This window comes from Acomys minous (genome assembly GCF_964271855.1).
Source record: "Acomys minous genome assembly, chromosome: 5".
NCBI classification, from domain to species: Eukaryota; Metazoa; Chordata; class Mammalia; order Rodentia; family Muridae; genus Acomys; species Acomys minous.
This window is the reverse complement of record NC_140494.1, coordinates 106,628,647-106,636,985: the sequence shown is the minus strand read 5'-3', so window position 1 is coordinate 106,636,985 and position 8,339 is coordinate 106,628,647.

Genomic DNA, 8,339 nt, shown 5'->3' with positions numbered 1-8,339 from the left:
CCTTTTCCTTCCTAGCTTGCTTCTCTTTCTTTCTCTCTCTCTCTCTCTCTCTCTCTCTCTCTCTCTCTCTCTCTCTCTCTCTTTCTCTTCCCGCCCCCCCCTCAAAATCTCTCCCAAAACTCTTTTTCCACTAAAGTCTGCACTTCCTTCCCTCTGCAAGCACCTAAAGTGTCCCCTGGAAAATTTTTTGTTTATTTATTTTTCATTATCTTCCTAGGCAAGCAGCTCTAGAGAGCTCTCTGGGGTGCATGCTCATCTACCTGAGTAAATGCCCTGCCCTGTGTACCTACTCAGGAGGCCAAGTTTTAAGGACAGAACAGCCCAAGTAGAGTTTTAACTGGAAAAAGGAAGAGGCCATGCAAGGGAGCATTGGAAAAATTCAGATGCCACGGTGGCCCACAGCAGTGTTCCTTCAGTTGTACATACATGCTCAATTGCCCATGGTGCAGGCACTCTGCCAGCGTGTACCCACCCTTACTAGCCTGGGATTTTACATCCATCTCCTGTTCTACATAGCCCCCCCCAAGCCACATGTCTCCATGCACACACTCAGCTGTCATCTCTACATGTAGGCATATAGTGTACAAACAGACTTTCAAAACCCACATTCAAAATGGGTGCTTCTAAATATTTACTCTTGGAAGAGCTCACAGCTGCAGGCACACCCTACAATGCTTCCCTACACATTCTCGAGGCTGCAAACACTCTTCTCTCTCTCTCTCTCTCTCTCTCTCTCTCTCTCTCTCTCTCTCTCTCTCTCTCTCTCTCTCTCTCTCTCCTTATCGCACAGACCCTGACCACCCTATGCAGTCCACATAGGCACTTGCTCTCCTCAGACCCACATCTCTTGTTTCCCTACCCAGCTCCTTTAATATTAATGTGGTTAGCAATCATGTTGCTATGGTGCCTTCACATCTGCCATTTGCGTGTACACCCCGGCATGTGCACACACCAACAACAGCCAAAGCTTGCTTACACACTTCCAATGAGCACACACTTCTAACAGGCCTTATTATATGCATGCACATAGCCTAGATAAACTCATTCTCAACAAGCCACGTCTGCAAAACACACTTCTGTTTTTGCACACGTCTGCTCATGTTTGCAGGAGCCGACAAGATGTACACACTCTCTGTATTTCCTCACCCCACTCCCACCAGCCTAGCCCTGGGTTGGTCTTTAATATAGACTTTAGATATGTCTGTACCCCTCACACTAACACACGTACACACACACACACACACACACACACACACACACACACACACACACATCCTCATTATACACATTTGTAACATGCAGTGGTGATTTTGTGGTTTAAATGTAAAATGTTCTCCATATAGGCTTATGTGTTTGAACATGGTTTCCAGCTGGTAGCACTGTTTTGAAAGGCTGTGGAATCTATGGGAGGTATAGTCCTGACGGAAGAAGCAGTCACTGGGGGAACACCTTGAGACTGACAGCCCAGCCCCATTCCCTGCCCACTCTACTTTAGAACTGTGAGTGCAAATGTGGCCTGCTGCCAATGCCCTTACCCACCGTGATGGGCTGTGTCCCCTAAAACTGCAAGCCAGAGTAAACCCTTCCTCCTGTGCTTGTACGTGTCAGGTATTTGGTCAGAGGTCTTAATCCCTATCTTGTGTGCCTAATGTAAACATCCCACAATGGTTTATTGTTTGCACATTCACCTCATGTGTATCACAAAGTCCCTTATCTGACCCTGTGGTCACATTACATCATCCTCCTAGCAGTATGGACATCTCAAAAATCTCAAATGGCTACCTTCCAAAGGCTAAATTTAGGGCAAGAAATCCATGTGCATCACAAACATCCTGATGTGGGGACACACGCCACACGTGGCGTACCCACGTACAAATAGCTGTGTGCAATCTCCTCTAACTGTACTGAATGCCCAGCCTCCACTCAACTAATTCAATTAAACAATTTAATTAAATTTAAACTGTGGTCCCTTGGTTAAGTATTATCAACCTCTATGCTAAACCCTGGAAACAAGCAGATGAGCAACAGCCTCCCCCTCAAGGAGTTTCCTGCCTCTGAAGAGAAATGGACAAGAGGGCAGTTACAGAAGACCACGATGAGCTTGATGCTAGGTGTGCATGCATGTACATGCATGTGCGTGCGCACGCACACACACACACACACACACCTCTTCTGGAGCTCTATTTGGCTGGACCATTCTACATGCACACCTAAGATGCATGAGCAGGCACCACCTAATCACAGTCACACATGCCCGTGCTCTCCTCAAACCTCACAATTCTAGCTATGAGCAAGTGCTTCATCTAAACATGCCGGCTCAAAGCCTCTCCATGAGGCTTCACCCGGTAACCCCCGAGCCCCTGATAGGGCAGGACGCTCACCCTTTTCCACTCTTGTTACTCAAGAATGATCTCCCATCTTCCGTTGCACACTGAGTGTCTGGCTCAAGAGAGTAGGCCCTCAGATGCTGCCCAGCTCCATCCCCAGCATGACCTCTGACAAAGCACGGGCCTTGAAGTTTGCTTGCTTCTCTTTGCCTCCTACAGAGGCCGTACTGTCATGGCTGGCCAAGGATTCTTTCCTGCTGGCCACGTCTTGCTTGGGTGGTTGGCACTCATGGTTCTTCAAAGCTAACCTAGTCTAGATTCCTAAAATTTTAGGCTATAGAGCAAAGTGATTCACTTCCTGTATTTGTAAATAAAGTTTTATTGAAACATGGTCACATCCATCCCTCTTTTTTTTTTTTTTTTAAGATATTATCTATGGCTATCTTAGCACTGTAATGACAGAGTTCAGGAGTTATAACTGAGACTTTAAATATTTATTGCCTGACTCTGTAGAAAGAGCTTGTCACCCTGGAGCAATACACAGAGGCAGTAAGCCCACCCTGGTCTCATTTAGTCAAAATACTATATAACTTAGGAAGTGAGCAGAGAAAGTTAAGGGTTCCCTGAGAAAGAAGAGAAGGAAAATAAGTACGTGGGAACCATGTCTTAACGCACCCAACAAACTTTTTTTTTCAGGTGCCTCCTATTTCCAGGACTCTGCTGGGCACTGGGTGAACCCAGCTCCTGCCCTCCAGTCTATAGAAAGACATTGACCCGCAACTTCCATAAGTGACTACATAAGGAAAATCGAGATAAATATGAAGAAGAAGAAAGCAGCATTACTGAGGCCAGGAAAAGAATGCTGTTTTAAACTTAAACGTGTGAGTTAACCAAAATGGTAGAGGGTTTGGACAAGCTCACTCTAAAAACCCCGAAGTGTGTCCCAGGCCAAGGATTCAGAGGAAAGCAAAGCCCTGGGCATCCTTAATCCAGAATCTTTCCCAGGTGCTGGCTCACTTCATGCTACCGGAAGCTGAGCTCCCAGCTCTCAACACGGGGTATGGAATAAGCCAGGGGAGGGAAGAAGGTGGCGAGAAGAAGAAACTCAAGTCCAGGGGTGAGGATGAAGAAAGAAGGAAACAAAACGCAAGACACAACTAGGACTGAGTTGGGGGTGGGGTGTCTCAGAAACTCTGTGTCTAAGTGGTTTGATAATTAAATGAATACTGTTTAGAGGGGAAGCCCACCTTTCAAAATCCCTGCTGGCAGCCGAGCATATAAAAGCCTGAATAGCAAATATTTACTCGGAATTAACATGGAACAGATCCCATCAAGCAGCCTAGGAGCTGTTTCCGGAGTCTTACCTTAATGTCCTATGTGGCAGGAGGGCTCAGGCAGGCACTAGACCTGGTGTAATATGCTAAACAAACCTAATGGTGTGCTTTATTTCCCCCCTCAGCACAACTCTTAATTATGTATCTTGCAAATGCACAGAGAAAATGGATAAGCCGCAGCAGCTGTTTGCTGCTAAACCGCGCCCTCCCCAGAAACTTTGCAAGGAGACCAGGAGCCAGCAAACCGCCTCCCCTCCGCTGGTCAGGGAGCCCACAAGAGTCTGAGAACACAGGTCGATGCTGCCCGGGAGATATCTACTTCCTGGCACCAGAAAGGGAGAGGCAGGGTGTGCGTGAGGAAGGGTAAGTGGTAGTGGAACCAAGTCAGCTCTATGGCAGTGTAGGCAAGCTCTCTGAAAGACACCTCCGTTAAGGCCATCGCTCCTTGTCCGCACCGCCACCACCACCACCCTGACCCCTCCCCCTTCCCCCCCCCCCGGGCCACCCCTCCCACCTCCGAGCCAGGCCTGAAATACTCGTCTGTGAGAAAAGGCAAAATGTGTTTTGGTGGGGTGGGTAGAGGTTGGATGGAGAGTGGGTGAGGGCGGGAGGGTGAGTGTCTCTCACTACTGCCCCCTCACACTTTCTAGTGAATTGCAGGATCCCTTGTCACCTAGCAAAATCTGTGAGAGCTCAGAAGTTGGGGTTTTAATTAGGGGAGTCGAGTCAACAGGGAGCAAGTGATGGTAACACAGGGTCCTGAGTCTGAGGGTAAAGGTGCATGATGAACAATAGCATAGGGTCTGTAAAGGAGAGAGTGTTGTAGTTCCTGAGAAGTGTTGCCGAGCACTGAGAAAGTGCACACTGTTAAGGGACATAAGAGCTATGAAGAGCTCAGACAAGTCATCCATGCTGGTGTGGGTGTGTACATGTGTGTACATGGGTACATGTGCATACAGAAGTGCACTGGGGACTCCATGCCTCAGAGGAAGAGTCATGGAGGTTACATTTGGTGTTTTTTGTTTGTTTTGGGGGGGTTGGGTTTGTTTGGTTGGTTTTTTTGTTGTTGTTGTTGTTGTTTTTGGCTTTTCGAGACAGGGTTTCTCTGTGTAGTCTTGACTATCCTGGACTCACTTTGTAGACCAGGCTGGCCTCAAACTCACAGCGATCCGCCTGCCTCTGCCTCCCAAGTGCTGGGATGAAAGGCGTGTGCCACCACTGCCTGGCAAGGTTACATTTGTTAATTAACTTTATTTATTAAGTCTTTCCAATGATCTTGTGGCACAGGTCCTATCAGTACCCTGAGTATCCATTGAAAGTGTTGGAAGGTTGTAGACGTTCCATAAGGCTGCACAACTGATCATTACTTGGGGCCAGGACACAAACCATGTGGTTGCACAAATGGTATTAGTCATGAGGTGGCTACCTGGAACTGGCAGAGCCCTGGAAGCAGAGGTCCATGCACTGTTCAGAACCAGAGGAATCGGAGGGGTGAGACCACAGAAAAAGGGCTCCAGTCATGCAACCATCTAGGACCAAGTGTGTGAGCTTAATTTCTGAGCCAGAATCAGGCAAGTGTAAGGCCAAGTGAGATCAAGAGAGAAGGCACAGGGTTCTGTGCCAACATCAATGAGACAGAATGTTCTCTAGAAGAAGGGGGCTGACAGCATAAAACACACACACACACACACACACACACACACACACACACACACACACTTTATTAAGTTGGATTACAGAATTCAGGATGTTGTCTGGGTAGTCCATAAATAGCTGTCTCACATTAGTGAGGCTGAGAATCCAATAGTTGTTCAGTCTATGAGTCATGAGTCTGGATGTTTCAAATGATCCTAATCTAATGCTGAAGGACTACAGGATTCCTAGAGAGCTATTGGTCTTCAGTTTGTATTAGAATCCTAAAGAAAATGGTCCTAATATCAGTGAAGGGATGCTGCAGCAATAGGATAGCTGAACTTGCCAGCAAGAGTGGAAGCAAGCAGGCAAATAGCAAAGTTTCCTTCTTCGATGTCCTTTTATCTGAGCTGCCATCAGAAGTTTCCACCTACATTGTGGGTGGGTTTGCCTGCCTCAGAGAGTCTGCTCAAGAAAACCCCTCACAGGAGATTGTGCTTTAGCTGATTCCAGATGCAAGCAAGATGAGCCATCATGACGATCAACAAGGTAACACTGTTTCCCATGATAGCCAGATGGTGTTGCCATTGTACCCAAAGCCCAGAAGTATTCACTGCAATCAGGAAAACCTTCCTGAAGCACCTGTTGGCAACAGGCAGAAGAGACGTAATGGCAGTGCATACTCCTCACCCTCAGGTAGCTTTGAGTCTATCACAGAAGGTTACACTTGCACACCGAATTGCAATCATGATGCACCCAAGGAAGAAAGAGTTGAATGTGTTATGGCAATACCCACTACAAAAACAAATGGGTTCCAAATAATTTTATTTCTCACTCACACAACAGGTTAAAGTGAGCATTCCTGAATAGCAAGAACAGCCTGCCTTCTTCATTCAAAGACAGCCTAGCAGAGCTTTGCTATCTTCAGCTGGTTTCCCCAGGCTTTATCATCCTATTATGCCAAGGGTCACCATCCCAGGCACTTTTTTTCTCCAAGGAGTGTGTTCAAAGGTTTCCATGGACCAAGTGAGGGCATAGAAAACATCCATTGCGTTCTCCTTCTCATGCTAGCTGGATGTCAAGTGTCACAGCCAACTCCAAGGGCATAGCTCTGTGCCCAGGAGGAAAGTCGGGCCATGGACTTGGTGAACAGATAGTGAATTGACACAGTGGGCTAAGAGAGTCCTATACAGTCTCCCTTCCTCCGAATGCCTCACCTTCACCAAACATTTCTCCTTTTACCCAACAAATTCTGTACCTTTATAAACAGTGGCGTACAATAGTCAATACTATTTTTTTTTCTTTTCTCAAACCTACAGTCCCCCCTCTGTTCCCAAAGCCCTGGAAAATTTGCCACTTGTGACATTATTTGTACTATTAGTGTCTTAGAAAGAAAGCCTTTGAGCGGGGCGTGGTGGTGCATGCCTGTAATCCCAGCACTCGGGGAGGCAGAGGCATGCAGATCTCTGTGAGTTCAAAGCCAGTCTGGTGTACAAACCAAGTCCAGGCTACACAGAGAAACCGTGTCTCAAAAAGCAAAAAAGAAAGAAAGAAAAGAAAAGAGAGAGAGAGAGAGAGGGAGGGTGGGAGGGAGGAAGGAAGGAAGGAAGGAAGGAAGGAAGGAAGGACGCCTTTGATCACTTTAGCCTGGGAAATCTATGTAGACAGCAAATGAGGGCAGAAGGCAAGACATCAAGAGGGGCTTCCAGAACTGAGACAGGGATGGGACATCAGAACTACAAGTAGCTAGCAGAATCAGACCACTCAAGAGTCCTCCAGACTCGTGGGGAGAGTGGCTCCCCAGCAGTGCGTGAGATGGATGCCTGTTTCTTTGCCTTAGATGTTTAGGAGAGGTGGTGGTCTGCTAATAAAACCTCAACAAATAACTGAGAATCTAACATTAGTATATCGCAAAGACTCATTTAATCAAAGACTTTGAGGCATCAAACCCGATGTGATGGCACAGGCCTGCCACCTCAGGTGGTCAGGCGGCTAAGGTTGCAGAGTCCCTTGTTCCATCAAGGCTTATCTGGGCGACAGAGTGATCTCGAGGCCAGTCTGAGAGACTTGGTGAGATTCAGTCTCAGAATAAAAAGTCAAAAGAAGAATGGCATCTGTAAACGCTTGCCTTGTGTGAGATGCCCTGGGTTCAATCCCCAAAGCCCTCCCAAAAGACTAAGAGAGTCCGATGATTGACATTCACAACATGCTGTTGTTTTCATCAGGTGAAAAATCATGCCCATTTGACAGATAAAGGTATTTATCCCAGAGACAATCACAGGCCCCACAGAACAGATTAAGGACACAAGAGAGAGAGAGAGAGAGAGAGAGAGAGAGAGAGAGAGAGAGACACGGAGAGCTTGGGGTGGAATTGGGCTGCCAGAAGATGCAATTGCGAAGAAAGAGCAAGGAGCAAGATTCCTGAGAAGAGAGCCAAGCAGGCCATGGCCTGTGAACATGACCTGAAGGTGTCCTAGGGAGAGAGGCTGGAGAGCTGACTTTCCACCCTCCCTAAGGAGAGAAGACAGAAGCCTGCCTGGCCAGACTGTAGACTGCTGGGGCAGAAGGAAGGGAGCTGTTGGCAATGCTTGACTTGCTAAGCCTCAGGGGAGAGAAACCAGGGAGTTTGTGAGAGCAGTTCCCTAAGGTGCCTCGGGCAGGATGCAGTGCTTTCCAGCAGGGAGCGAAAGCAGGAGGAAGCCGAATCAGGACCAGATGGAGTCAGTGTTCCAGCAACAGCACGTGCTTTCAGAAATAAAGGAGAAACGTGGAGTGAGGCCAAATGCAGCCCTTGGGGTTCCACAAACCTGCAGCCCCTGGGGAATAGCTCAGACAGAGGGCGACGAGACTGGGGAGACGTCTTGCAGAGCAATCTGCCTACACTGTTTATTCTGCAATGTTTCAACTATGCGCAGGGCTACCTTCACTCTCCGCCCTGTGTCCAGTCGGCCGGATGCTACCAACTAGAGACAGTGTAAGAGCTTGTGGGGAGCCTCTGCAGTGCAGGTGCCTGTGTGTTGGGGTTTCACAACCCCTCCCGTTGTCC